This window comes from Equus asinus, chromosome 21 (genome assembly GCF_041296235.1).
Source record: "Equus asinus isolate D_3611 breed Donkey chromosome 21, EquAss-T2T_v2, whole genome shotgun sequence".
Lineage (NCBI taxonomy): Eukaryota > Metazoa > Chordata > Mammalia > Perissodactyla > Equidae > Equus > Equus asinus.
In genome coordinates, this window is record NC_091810.1 from 80,504,616 (window position 1) to 80,520,044 (window position 15,429).

Consider the following 15,429-nt stretch of genomic DNA (forward strand, 5'->3'; position numbering starts at 1 on the left):
AGCGTATCAATAGGCACTGTCCTGTGAATGGTAGAATATCTGTGAATTTTGTAATTCAGAGGCTGGGTTGATTAGAAAGAATATTATTTGCTGGGCAACTTTTTACTTTAATAACTCTGACATATTTACAAGTTTTTTGTTTTTGAGAGAAAAGTCTGAGCAGAATATAGTTAAGGGAGGGTAAAGAGTCTGTTAAAAACATTCTCACAAAATAGAAATTAAGTACAAAATGGATTGCTGTGGGCTCAATCTATTCTTTTCATCTGTCACCTTCCATTTTCTGGACTACATAAGAAGTCTTGAGACTTAGTCACATTTATGTGATGAAATGAAATCTGAGCATGGGACAGCAACTTATTATAATTCATTTATTTTATTTTCTACAATCACTCTATATTGTACTATTAAAATTTAAAGAAATAATTTGCGTATGTCAAATGCAGCTTTCCCCTGGGCCATGTTGAGCTCCAGCTGAGCAGTAAAACAGGCTGTGCAAGCCACAGTGGACTAGGCTAGAGGCACTGGCTGTAGGGCTTCACTCCTCAAGGATCCAGCTTACCGAGTCACAGTGGTGCTGTTCAGATCTTTTATGACTATAAATTATTTAAAATAAAGGTTAGGCAAGCCCCAGTGGCCTAGAGGTTAAGTTTGGTTGCTCTGATTGATGGCCCGGGTTTGATTCCTGGGTGCAGACCTATACCACTTCTCTGTCAGTGGCCATGCTGTGATGGCAGCTCACATACAAAATAGAGGAAGATTGGCAACAGATGTTAGCTCAGGGCAAACCTTCCTCAGCAAAAAAGTAAATAAGTAAATAAAGGTTCATATCCTACCTTCTAAGGGGAGGCGTTGGTATCCAGTAGAACCTTGAAGCCAGGTAGTCTAAGCTGTTGAGGGAAGCAGGCACAGACCTCTCTACTGGTCAGGCTGGCTCCAGAGCTCTGGTGCCATCAGGACCTTTGTGGCTGAAATAGGTCCACAGCCAGTGACTGGGATACTGGGAGCAGAGCCCATCCCCTGGACAGCTGAGCCTGCTGTGACTCAGAGGTAGAGGAGGACCTGAATTACAGGGTTGAACTGGAACCCACTTAGAAATCTAATGCTAAACCTCATTCATGGGAACTGGACAAGTCTGACAGGGTAGTGTGAGAGAATTACAGCAAGGTAGGCAGGAGTCCATCCTGGTCACCTTAGATACCTTAGATACATCTGGGCAAGAGCAACAAAATCAACTTCAGACCCTAACTGCCCTCGGGACAGGCTGCTAATATCCAGATAAGTAATCTGGGCTGAGCCTGCTGGCAAAGGCCTTCAGAGCCTATGGCAGGGCTGAGGTGGGAGACAGGGACTGACCTATATGGTTGTCTTCTCAATGCTCAGGAGATGTCATTGTCTTTGTTCATAGTGAGAATTGAACAATCAGTGCTGCTGGTGCCACTAAGGGTGACACTAATACCACAAGGCTGAAATAGTCTAAAGACAAGATATACCCTCTTGTTTTCATGATTATTATCGCTGGTAATAAAAAGAAGGGAACTCATGTTAGTGGATAAGACCCTGGAATGTAAGTTAAGACTTAGTGCTTGGCTCGTTGAGATTAGAAGAAAAAGCATGCACTGGAATGAATCTTATTTTTCCACTGTCCTGGACACGGTTGGGCATGGTTTCTCAACCTTGGTACAGGGTGGTAAAGGATTATTGTGGACCAGGTAATTCTTTGTTATGGGAGAGGAGGAAGGGCATGTTGTCCTGTGCATTGTAGGATGTTTAGCAGCATCTCTGTTCTCCACTCTCTAGATGCCGGTAGTACCCCACCTTCCCAGTTGTGACAACCAAAAATATCTACAGACATTGCCAAATGTCTCCTGGCGACAAAATTGTCCCCAGTTGAGACTCACTGCTGAAAGGACACAAGCCTGTGTAAAACATGGCTCTTATTCTCAAGGAATTCACAGTCCAAGTGGATGGACACCAAATATGCACGGGTAATGTGGTAAAAGTTATGTTTGGAATGGTGTACTTCTCAGCATATATAGGAAAGAGTGAAAAACAGGTGGGATTGGCTGACATGAGGAAAGGTGCTGAAGAGGAGCCAGCAGTGGAAGTAGCATTTAAGGATGAACAGCATCGAACATGTGTAGAGCGATGGGGAGGATTATGTGTCAGGGGACTGTGAGAACATTGCTCAGAGTGGGCGTGTGTGCTGGGAAGTGGAGGGAGGGAGGTTGGGCCAGGGAGCTGCTGCCCCGAAGCAGAGTCCCATAGCCCATATTTCCCTGCTCCCTAAAAATCATATCCTGGGCGTGAAGTTAGTTCTAGAAACCAGGCTATACGTGTATTCAGTGTGATTCTGTTCTCTCCTCATGTGATTAAATATGCTAATAACTGCCAGTACCGTAAACTCACAGCCCATGCCCCCTCTTTAGGAATTATACCTGATAAGATCATTAATGAAGTATAATTATAGCTAACACTTACTGTTTTCGCCATGTCCCAGGCACCGTTCTAAGTGCTTTACACATGTCAATTCCTTTATTTTCACAACAGCTCTGGTGGTAATGTGTTGTCATTTTCTCGATTTTACATATGAGGAAACTGAGGCACAGAGAAGTTATACATTGAAAACGCCTAAGGTTATACAGCTAATAAGTGGCATAAACAGGATTTGGGTCCAGATGATCTGGCCCCAGAGTCTTTGCTTTTAATCCATCCTGTACTCCCTCTCTACCCATGCTGATAAATTGTCCTGTGTGGCAGAAATTGCAAAAAGCTGCATAGAAAAATAAACAAGCGTCTGGCACTGAAAGAGTTACTAGTTTATACCCAGAGCCTCTGGCCTCTTGGAAATCCAAAATGTCCCTGAGGCATTGGCTTGTCTTCTTGTCTTCTGGGAGTTTATATTCCAGGGCTGATTAAAGAGAAGCTCAGCATTTAGAATTAATGTCACAAACTACTTGGATATGTTAACAGTACTGGAAGCCTCTCTTGCTTTAAGTCTGAATCCTTTTCAGTTGGATCTTTTGAATTTGTCTCATTTCTAGATTTTATACACTAATATATTCAGGTCATACTTCCCATGATATTAAAGTACATTATATTCATCTAGAGCTGTTAAAACTTTATATTGCATTTATAGTGCATTTTCAGTTGCATTATTTATTTTTATTCTTGTAACAGCTCTGGAAGCCACACTGCTATGAGGCAGAACAGTTTGCATCCATCTTTTCATTCCTTTACCTGTTATTATTGGCTTGTGTGGTAACAAAATGTTGTAATCATTTTCCAGATGAAGAAACAGGTACCAAGAGATGAAACCGATTACCCAAGGAGGCAGAAGCAGGGTTTAGGTGTGGGATGCCCCTGGGTAGACCGTAAATGTACTGCGCTGTACTGGGGAGGGAGGCCAGGCAGCCTCCCTACTCGGAGACCCCGTACTCTGCCTCCACCAGGAGGGTGCCCTGCCCACCCTGGCGTATGTCTTCTCTGCCGTCGCTCCTTGCTTTTCCCTGGCCTGCACTGCTCTCTGCAAGGGAGAGGAGTGTGTTAGATACTGGCCAAGATCCTGGGCCACTTTGGAGCCTGGCTTTTCTCACCTATAAAAGGTAATCATTATGACCTGCTACCACCTGCTGAGAAGGTTTTCTTCAAAGAAACTCAATTAGTGACCATTTCAGTATTTTCCCCTCTCAGTCTGGCCTAAGACTTGCCTGTTTTGGGTAATCTTTCTTTGATCAAAACCTTTCTCTGATTAGAAACTACCCTACTGAGGATGTGTGAATGAATCCTTTGGTGCTGGGTGAAAGTGGGAGGTATCAGGATGTTTACTTTAATGTACATACGGAAATACAGATATCTGTGTGAACATAGGTTAATATTACATGGGTGTATTTTCTGGCTCTGCCCCCTGAGAGGACCTAGAAACAGTAACACTCTGGAGCAGTGAGCACACCCAGTGCCCAGATGTCAGTTTCTAAATATCATTTTCCTATAAAATGAACCAGTGTGCCTTGGAGAAATGGCTGATTCTAGGGTGAGGAGAGGAAATTACAAGATGAACCTAGAGCATCTTTTTTTTTTTTTTATTTTTTTTTTATTTTTTCCTTTTTCTCCCCAAAGCCCCCCAGTACATAGTTGTATATTCTTCGTTGTGGGTCCCTCCAGTTGTGGCATGTGGGACGCCGCCCCAGCGTGGTCCGATGAGCAGTGCCATGTCCGCGCCCAGGACCCGAACCAACGAAACACTGGGTGCCTGCAGCGGAGCGCGCGAACTTAACCACTCGGCCACGGGGCCAGCCCCGAACCTAGAGCATCTTTTAGCACCAGAAAGTAAGGACATGCTTAAGAAGAAAAATGAGAACATGTTAAAAAGGACACAGAAGCTAATCTAAAAGAACCTCCAATGGCCAAAGCTGGAGCAATTTTAGCCACAAAATAAATCAATATAGTAGTATAGTATTGTATTACAATACAAAGAATAAAATAAATATAAGTGATACCATATTAATATAAATAAATGAGGAGAAGGAATATATATTCCTTATAGAAGAATTCCAATTATTAAATATAGAAGAGATGAGGGAAATAGAATATCATCATTAGAACACCACAGTAAGTTGCTGTAAGATCCATCGATGACTGCTAAGATTAGGGCAAAACTTTGAGAAACGGTATATTTGCATACATGCAAAGTATCTCTCCCAAAATACTTGTTACTGTGATGGTTTTAACACATGTTGACAAATTCTTTGAGACGTCTTCCTTCAGTAAGTAAAGCTTAATTCCTCTCCCCTTGAGTGTGGGTTGGAGTTAGAGTCTCACTTGCAATGAGTGGAGACTGGGAGGGAACAGTAGTGACTTTACAGTGGAGAAGCCAGGCAGATACCAGCTTAATCAGGTGAGCAAGGTGAACACCACTGCTAAGAAGTCATGTTGACCGTTTACAGCCTGATAGGATGCAATGAGAATAATACTTCACTTCTGTGATATTCTTCCCCCAAATCCACAACCCAGAATCAAAGAGCATTCTACAAAATGCCTGACCACTACTTTTCAAAAGTGTCAAGGTCATGAAAGAGTGAAGACGAGGAAAGACTGAGACACTGTAGTGCATTGAAGGAGACTAAGGCGACATGACACCTGAATGCAATGTGGGATTCTGGATTGCAGCCAGGAAGAGAAAAAGTATGTAGGGGAGGAAAAATTCTTACTTACCCTCTTAGGGTCTCTGGCTGGGCTTAGGAATTACACTGACGTGAGACTGTTGGCGGGAGAAAAGCATACGAGTTTTATTAAATTTTTGGATGTACATGGGAGCCTTCACAAGAGAATGAAGACCTGAAGACGTGACCAGAGCAGAAAGCTTTTATACCTTTTAGACAAAGAAATGATAAGATTTGTGAGGAAATGACAAGACAAAGGGGTTTGGGCTAGGGGCAGTAACTTGTGGGGAAGTGATGAGAAATATGGGGTGGGAGAGAACTAGTGGAAGATGTGAGTTATTTTAGTAAGTTTGTTTGTGCAGACCCATTTCAGTATCGATTCCCAATCTCGTGATGAGGATTTTCTCTTCCTGGTACAAGGCGGGGTCCTTTCTCATGGGAAATTTTCTGGTTTGTTTTCAGGTAGAGAAGGGGAGGTCACAGAGCCCTTCCTGCATCTCCTGTTTCTCGAGTGCCTTCAGCTCAAATAATCAATATTCCAAAGCAGCATATTTTGGGGTGGCATGTCCCAAACTCCTTCAAGGACATTAGTGAAAAAAATCAGAAATTCAAATGAAGTTGTAGTTTAGTTAATATTGTTCCAATGTTAATTTCTTAGTTTATAATTATACCATGGTTATGTAAGATGTTAGCATTGGAGGAAGCTGGGTGGATGATATACAGGAACTCGGCACTATCTTTGCAACTCTGTTATACGTTTAAAGTTATTTCAAAATAAAAAGTTAAAAAAATTTCTCCTACATTTTTCTTGCTTTGCATTTCTTCAGCACTTGCGTTTACAGACTGCACAGTCCACTTATATCTTAATTAGGAGCAACAGTCCACTTATATCTTGATTAGAAATTATGCCTTTTCAAATTTGGTATGTTGCCCTAGTTTTTATATAAGCACTACCCAAAAAAAGTTTTTTTGTAACCTTCTCGGTTCCAAATATAGTTCTCTTAAAATATATTCTTCTTTAATGAAAGGATAAACAAATGAACGGAAACTGATTGAGAAAACTGGAAAATTACTGAAATATACCAAATATCCGCTGTATGCAGACTTGTTAGTTGGTTGTCTTTTTTTAGGGTATTTCTCAACCATGCTTTCCTTTGAGGGTGAGTTAAGCTCTTTGGTAGGAGATTTTTAAGCAAATGGTACCATTTTCTCAGCTTTGCTCATGTAGTAAACCGTAGAACAATGTCCTCCAGGACTGGGTCTTAGAAAGATGGGGGCTATAGTTTATATGTATTATTTTGCTACAGATAAAAACAGAATCTAGGGGGGCCAGCCCAGTGGTGTGGTGGTTAAGTTTGAGTGCCCCGCTTCAGCGGCCTAGGGTTCACAGGTCTAGATCCCAGACGTGGACCTGGCACCGCTCATCAAGCCATGCTGTGGTGGCATCCCACATATAAAATAGAGGAAGACTGGCACAGATGTGAGCTCAATGGCAATCTTCCTCAGGCAAAAAGAGAAAGATTGGCAACAGATGTTAGCTCAGGGCCAGTCTTCCTTACACGCACACACACAAAAATAGAATCTAACATGTGCCTATGTTTCCTTAATTTTAAAAGTGCTCAGGGTCTTTTAAGTTAAGGTTAGCAGAAGCCGTTAACATGGCCTGTTTGAATTCCTAGCCAGATGTTTATAAGCTAGCCAGGTTGTAAAGCTCAACCTCATATGTAATGTAATTAAATTGTGCTGGTGGGATGTACATTACCTGAAAAGTTTATGACTACTACTTTAGTTTTCCAGGAATCTTTAAAAGCAATAATTAAAGTCTGTATAATAGCTGTTTTTCTTGGGGCAATTGAGTAATGCATAGGATGACTTTGGAGCTAGAGCCTAGTTTTGTTGAGGTGGTGGTATTGTTCTTTTGTTTCTAGGGACTTTAATTTTTTTAAAAAATTATCTTCTGTGAGGATACTGCTCGTATCATATGATTGTGCTTTTAATTAGATGATGCTAACACTGGAAAAAGTCCTGAGGTTTCATTTAAAGGTCTTCTATGCATTCAAGATATAAATCTCCCTTATTAACAGGGCTCCATCACAGTATTTCTTATATTACATTCCTGATGAAGATCATTCAAGAGAGCTCCTCAGCTTTCAAATATATTAGTAAAGTTAAAAATTCCTTTAACTCAGTTTGTATAATAAGAGAAGAAAAATGTCTAAACCAGTCAAATTAGGTAGACTTCACTCTCTGATATTATTACTCCAGAGAAGAATAACCAACAGGAACTTGGATTTTAGGCCTTGCTCAGCCTTCAGCACCCACAGGCCCTCCAAGAAGACAGTTCACCTTTCTTAACCTTTGTTTCTTTACATGAAAAGTGAGAGGGGTTAGAATACATGATCTTTAAAGTCCCTTCTAGATCAAGGACGTGACCAACTGATACCTTTTTAATTTTAACAAAGGTATTATTTTATACCAAAATATACCACCTTTCAGTGGTTATGAAATGTCTGTAGTTGTTTCTAGAGTGGAGTGGGGTTAGGTGGCATGTCTGTGAGGCGAGGTGGTCTGACGGTGCAGGTGATCACCTTCCAGCAGATGCCGAGATGACAAGAGGCCATAGTTCAAGAACACTTGCACCCTCCTCCTCAGCACCCTTTAATGCCTCCTCCGCACTCTTAGAATAAAGCTAAACACCTTCGCTTGGCTTATACAGCCTTCATAGTCTGGCCCCCGTTTACCTCTCTTGACCTAATTATCCCAGCCCAGCTGCATCTATAATGAATTTCTCTCCATTTCTTTCTCTTGCCATGTCCTCCGTCTTCCTGGCCTGTGTACCTGATACTCCTTCTTCCTAGAACACTTTCTAGTGCTTCTTCACCTCTTCTATTTCATCATCGTTACTTCCAGGAAGTCTTTCCTGAACCCCCTCTGGGTCTGAGAAAGAGCACCTTGCTTGGCGCTCCTGTAGCCTCAGTCCTCTTTTATCGTTAGCACTTAGTCTGCTGCATTGTCTGTGGCTGCTAATTTTCTGTTGTCCTCTTCAGACTCTAAGCCTGAGAACAGGAAACATGTTTATCTTGTCTGAATCCCTAGCACCTAACACAGTTTCTGGCACCAAGATGGTCAGTAAATACTGTTGAATGCGTGGATGAATGAGGAATGAACAAATGAATGAATGAACAAATGAGCAATATTAAAGCTCAACTAGATTACTGAGGAGACTTTCCAAAGTCCACTCCAGAGATATTCAGTGGGAAAAGTACCATAAAAATCAAATTACAGTGTTCTTTATAGGGTCATTTATCACTTACATTTTAAGAAGAGTCTAATGGAAACTTGGGTGGGAGGATTATTGGCATTAAACCCAGGATTTTAAGCAGTGAAAATAAATAACAGTAACAAAGAACCTATTACACTGCAACCAAACTAGTCTTTATAGTTTGAGTTAATTAAATGAAGTATTTGAGTGACAGATCTTACTTTCTTTTGCATTTATATTCGAATAGAAATAGAGCAATTATATAGCAGTTCCTACATTTTTTTAGTTGCAGATTGTCATTAAATTTTGTGGTGTCTTCTCACTTTAAGTAGAGGTTTATTTATTTAACCAGAGCATCTGGGTATCTTGAGTGCCTCACACATCAGTTGTCTCTTTTAGTGCTAGTGGCAGAGTAGAACAGGGACTGGGTAAGAGAATGGGGAGTTGAATGTCGTGGTAGATGCCCACCAGAGTAGACCAGATGCTATCGTATGTATCTGAGTTGACCTGCACAAACAGTGATAATGTACTTGGTTGTTGGAGACTTCCATTGCCCGAAACAGCATCTGACTTCTCAACTCCATGGGCAAGCTTTGTTAGTTGCGTGAGTACGTCCAAGATGCCAGTAGAGCATTCATTTTAATCACTCTCAAGTCACACTTCAGATACAAGAGACAGAAGAAGGGACTTGGCTCTCCATTCACAGTGCCTTTGAAGAACAGCATTGGTTGCTAAGGAACAGCAATAACAGATTCTGTGCAAACAATTGGTCTGCTGGGAATTCGCATTACTGTTTCAATCAGGCAATGTCTCCCCAGAAGGAGGCAATGTCTCTTTTGTTTCTCAATGTTATGGCAACATGCTGACTTTGGTTCGCTTCATCTATTTTGGTTAAGAGGTGTCTCGGGTGAATCTTTATAGGGGCAGAAGAGAAGCTAGGATGGTACACCTGCTCTCTGAATGCTGATTTGATTCTGGAAAGAGAATAAAAAGAGGACATTCACCTTTGCGGTTGTTTTGGAAATTGCCACCATCTATTTGAGTAATGCCCTTGTCACATGGCTCCTCTATATCCCCCCTGGGTTACAAGGGTCATGATTTCTATTTCACAGACAAAGAAATTCAGTGGCTTACTTTGGAGGAATGAGAATTTAACTGTCAGAGCCTGGAAACTTGCAGGAATTTCTGCTCTCATTACCTGGAAAAACACTTTTAAGCTGTTTTCTGAAATGCCCTTATCTAAACCTTTTAAAAGAGAACCAATTCAAGTTATTTCTCTATAAAGTACATTGGAACACAGCAAGTGTGTCCGTTAGCTCTTAAAATTAGTGTAGTGTAGCAGTTAAGGGCAACTTAATTAAAAAACAGCTGACAATATCATTAAGCTGGTGAGCAAAATAGAACTAATTTCAGACTGGAGTCCTACCTCTAGGCTGCAAAGAGCTTTGATTTAATATTTGGGCTTGCTTCCTTTTGTATTCAGGACAGAATTTAACAGTGATGGGCGTTGTGTTGTGTTCTGTGTACTTAAATGGATAGATTTTCAGAAGAAATGAAAACTAACCAAAGTAAATCAACTTTGTTTCATGCAGAATCAAGTAGACAGCTTCTGTATTGTGTCAAACACCATTCTAAACAAGGTGTTCTTACTACACATAAAATTACCATCAGGAGACCTAGATCCCATCTTGGCTCCATCATAAACTGTGATCCCAGGCAGATCCCTTGAATTTCTCTGGAGCAGTTGGATTCCAAAGTCCCTTCCAGCCCTAATATTTAATCATATGTTAATATCCAAGCTCAGCTAGCTCAAGTGGAAGCAATTCAAAGGAAAGTAATAACTAACATTTAGTGACTGCCTACCATGTATTAAGCATATTCTAAGTGTTTTTTGCATCATCTCATTTAATCCCCACAACTCTATGAAATAAGTACCGTTATTATCCCACTTTTACAAGTGAGGAAATTGAGGAGAGTTAAGTAGCATGTTGTGTGCAGAAAGGGAACCGCCGAGGACTGGACCACGGGGCTCAGGGAATTGAAAAAAGATGTGCGGAGCCGATGGCCAGTGTAGACATGCTTTATTCTCTTCAGCTGGCAGGGGGGAGGGAGCCCCGTGGCTTCTCCTGTGGCTGCTTTTATATGACTTTTACACAAAAGTGGCACACGGCCAGTGCAGGTTACATAAGATATGTTTGCATACACGGTTTGGCACATGCGCTGTCTGCAGCAGACATGCTGAGTCGTGTCTGCCCAGAAACTGCTCTGGTCTAATTGCCCATAGTGCCTCCATTTTCCCTTCACATGTCTTGGGTGAGTTTCAGAATGTGGTTGTATTAAGGAAGATTAGACTAGTTATTGGAGAACTGCTTTTGCCGTTGTCACCTCTGCTTTTATTCAGACTCGGTGCTAATGAAGCACTTGGTTTTTGATTCTTCCAATCTTGCCCCGTATGCAAGAGCACTGCATTCATTCCAGTGTTTTCAGAAGGAATTCTGCCTGTGGGGATCTATGGAAATAACATTATGATGGCAAAATTACTTTTAGTGAATTCACAAAGAGGAACTTTGTGTCGAAACAAAGGCAAACGGAAATTTGTGCAAATCTGTAGAAGCTGTTGGAAGAATGATGCAGTGTCAGTAATGCGTGGTGTAATTTGATATGATGAAAAAAGGCACATGCGTGTCAAGTCTCACACCTGTGAAACCTTGTACTGTAAAGGCAGGTGGCATCTGGAGGACATCTCCAAATGCAGCAGCCATAAGTTCTCCCTAACAGTAAAGTGCGTAGTTGCCTTAATTTATCTGGTTGGCATCTTTCTCCTGAGATGTTCAAAGCACTGCCTTGGTGTTCAGAAAATTGTGATTCTGTAGGTGTTTTACAAGTCAACTAGGACACACTTAGAAACATACTGCCTTTTATGATTCTCAAGTGGCTGAGATGCTGTGGAGAACGCAAAGAACTATATGACTGTGTCCTCAGGAAACACATAATTTAGAGATACAGTACATGTATAATATACATGAAGAGATGAGTAATGTCAGATAATGTGTTTAATGAATAGCACAAATAAACAGCAAATCGGAAGGTACTGTAAATTATGGGTCCAAAGATTTTACCTCAATAGCTTTTTAACTAAAAGATTAGGATTTGGAGTTCCAAAAACTATTTCTGTAAGTCACTGAATCTCTCCGAGCTTTGGTTATTTCATTTGTACATAGGATGCTGATAGAACCCAAGCTGTAAGGGTAGAGTAGAAATCAAATGAGATAATGAATGTGAAAGAGCTTCGCACAGTCTTAGATAATGTTGTCATTTGAGAGAGCAATTAATGATGTTCACTGAAATGTCCAGCTCGGTGCCTTCCAGACATTTGGTGGAATTATATTGCCTTACCCTCTTTGAATTTAGATATGTCCATGTAACTTACTCCGGCCAATGAAGTGTGAGCCCAAGTGGACATTTGTCACTTCCAGGTGGAAACTGTAACAGTCTGTGTGTGATTCATTACTTTCCCGCTTCTTGCTCTGACACTGTGTTTGTGAACACATTCTTGGGCCTTAATCAGCCTGCAGTCCTTTGAGTGGCCATGATGAGCAAAGCCCCCAGCCGACCAATATTGAACATAGAGTATGAACAAGAAATAAATGTCTGTCATGTTAAGTAATAAGATTTGGGGTTGTTTGTCACTGCACCGTAAACTCCTAGCACACTCTGACTAGAATGTGTATCATTCATCCTTAATATTACTTGAGTCCCTGTATGTTCAGGTTTTAGGTATCTACAAACTAAGAATAGAACTGGGCTTTTCTGTCTATTTCTATTTTTCAAAATGAACTTAATTTGAAGGAAAAAGTTATTGGTCAGGACAAAATTTCTATTTCGTCATAACAATATTTGGAAGAGTGGTTGAAAAATAACGACAAGTTACCTTTATTGTATATATTTCTTTAAAAAAAACGTAGTCTGTAGCTATTACAACAAAATAACACCTGGGTTTTATTTTAGGCAAAATAAACTCTTACTCAGGTTTCAAGTTCTTACTCTACTCGACATACTTTTCTCACGTAGAGAAAATTGGACCCATTTTAGACCATATGAACATAGGCATGTGCTTGAGAGCCATGCGAGGAATGGCATTTTGAATAAGAATACTTTTAAAAACTCCAGGATGACAAATCCTCTTGGATGATGCTTAAGACAGACCTACTTGTTTTGAACTTTCTTCTGCATTAAAGAATAAAGTATAAGCATCCAGTATTGTAGTCACTAATCCTGAGGGTCTGAGCCATCGATTAGAATGGGGATTCAAATGTGGCCCATGGAATATAGCTTTCTCTAGGTGCATGTGAGTTGGTAAATGAGGTCCCCTCTGTCCTTGGGTCGATGATTAGCTCATCCTTGGGTGGTATGGGTCTGTTGGAAGGCCAGTTGGTGCCAGCACTAGAGGCAGTGACATGGGCCTTTTGAGTATTTAGTCTCTTTAGACTGAACAGATTAACCCATCTTTTGGGAGCAAATCCTGTGTACCACATGCCAGGTACTGGAGTAGTCATTTTCAAATGGGTTATCTCCTTTAATCCTTTCAACAATCCTGTGAGTCTTGTCAACTCTCTTTATAGATTAAAACAAAAACAAATGCAAAAAACTAAGTTGAGTTCTGTTCTCCATATTTATGTCTGTTGTACCTTGTATCTTAGAGATTAGTTAGATGTGAAGTAGGTTGGCCTAAGGAAGCAGAATTTTTAGGTTTTTTTAACATCAAAAAAATGACACATTTTTCATAGGTAATTAAAAAATGCTGAAGAATTAATAGAGAAATTGCCCATAGTTAACCATGCTTGGTGAGCTGTTGTTGGTGCTTGTTGGCAAGCCACCGCTTCCTAAGCCCAAGTATGTGCAGTGTGCGTGGAAGGAAATGAGAGAGAGCACTGTCTCTCTTCCAGTAATAATTGGAGAACTGAGTGTCTCAAGAATGAGGGGCAGGAGAATTAATTCAGTAAATAGGCAGTCGTGAGAGATGCTCTCCCAGGGCTAGTGTCCCTGGTTACTCTCTCCTGTTGGCCTTTCCCACAGCTGGCTAATGTCAACCAGCTAATCAAGGCTTGTAAGAAGTTGACTAACACAGCTGAGTAGAGCTCAGCCCATAGATGTGTTTACCAGGCTATAAAATCCACCAGCCTTTCCCATACAAGGAGAGCGTTACAGTCATGTTGTATCTGTGGGAGCATGCGATGAATCACCTGGAAAAGGACAACAAAAATGCCAGCTTTCCATAAACACAAGGAGAAAATTCATTTCTCCCCAGATTGCATTCATTTTCTCCCCAGATCTTCACTTGTGACATCCCACTGTTTCTGATAGATTGTCCTCTATGATTTTGTTCTATTTAAACCAGGTGCTTCACATGTCACTGATAGTACCGGTTGACAATTATGAGTAGGAACTCATCACTGTGACATCTTTTGTGGTTTTCCACCTGTAAATTAGTTTTTATTCTAGTTTTCTTAATTAAGTTAGGTAAATCCCCACAGTCCGTTTTCCTGGCATTTAGATATTTTAAAGCGTTTATGCACTCATGCAGTTCTCTCAGTTCTCCTTGGCTGCATTTATCCGTCCTCTAAATGGTTATTTTATTTTCCTCCATCTGCTCAAGGGGATCCACCCCTTTGACTACTTAATCTTTGAGGGTTCTTGTACTTTACTTGGCATATATCTGGTATAATTCTTTTCCAAGAGTAGAACCACAAGTTTACATTCAGTTTTAAGAAACCCACAATGATGATGGTGACGACATGGTGATAATTAACACTTACAAAGCTCTAACTCTGGGCTAGAGACCATTCCACATGTTCTCGTTAACTTACTTAAGTCTCCCAACAACCCTATGAGTGGGTACTGTTGTTATCCCCATTTTATGATGATGAAACTGAGTCACAGGTTAAATAACTTACCCGAGGTCATGCTGCAAATAGTGACAGAGCTGGGATTCAGACCCAGGCAGTGTGGCTCTAAGGCCTCTTTCCTTTAACTGCTACTCTGTACCCTTTTGTTCTGCTCCCACTTTTCATTTTTTTCTGAATTCTTCCTCAATCTTTGTGAAGTCTCCGTTTTGTTCTATTTTAAGAGGATCCCACAAAGATACAGAGAGAATGTAATGGTTTTGCTCCTGATATCACTACAAGTAAGAAAGCATGGGGAGAACCAGGAATCAGACAGACAACTCCTGATGCACAGTCACCTTCCTTATTGATAGCTGTCAAGAACTCCATGATGTCCTGTGGTGTGCTGATGAGGGGGCTGGCTGCTTTCTGGCCAACCTGAGGCAGAAGGCATCCTCCAGGACAGGTGGGCTTGCCTTGGGGCCCTCTTCAGCTCAGGTAGGTCACTCAGCTTCAGGTTAAAGTCCTCCACCTGGTAAATGTCTAACGTGCAGGGAGATCACAGTGATGGCTGCCTGGGCTCAGGAGTTCCCAGCACTCCATGAGGAAGGAGAAGCTGGTTCTGGAAAGTGAAGCTGGTGGGAGTAGAGAAACTGATACCATTCAATGGAATCATGAGGAAACAACAACTGTGTTTGCTTGGTTAGTGGGTTCGGACGCGAGATTGTGTGTGGTTCCAGTTCTCAAACCATAGCCACACCTGAAGAGTTGGACTTGGGTCTCAAACAAAACTCCATTTTCATGCTAGATTGTTTCTGCAGTCTTAGCAAACAAGAAAGCATTTTGCTTAGTGGTTTAGTATCTTTTCACTTTCATTATCCAAATCCTTGGCACTTGGATGGTGAAAGGTTGTAGTTACCGACCATCTTGCAGTGCCTGTGGATGCGGGAGAAAAGAATGAGCAGCTTTAAGTCAGGTAGCATTCCAGATCTCCCCTCCCCCACTGTCCAGCTTTGTGATATAATGCAAAGGACCTCTGTTAGAAACCTAAAGCTTAAACAGATATAGCTCCATGTATGATACATGAAATCATCTGTCTTCTGTACTCTCCATTCAGATGTTCTTT

At 41.2% G+C, this 15,429-nt stretch overlaps 1 protein-coding gene across 19 annotated transcripts in view; it reads left to right on the forward strand.

Annotated features, from left to right (window-relative positions):
• The window catches only part of TMEM108 (transmembrane protein 108), a 335,504-nt gene that overhangs the window by 118,693 nt on the left and 201,382 nt on the right, over nt 1-15,429 (forward strand). For 3 of the 19 annotated variants that reach the window (XM_070493262.1, XM_070493260.1, XM_070493261.1), the window contains exon 1: nt 14,645-14,801. The exons of the other annotated variants lie outside the window; for them this stretch is intronic. The gene's annotated coding sequence lies outside the window, so the exon portion shown is untranslated. Of the gene's footprint in view, nt 1-14,644; nt 14,802-15,429 lie in introns of those variants that run through there. 19 annotated transcript variants of the gene reach the window in all.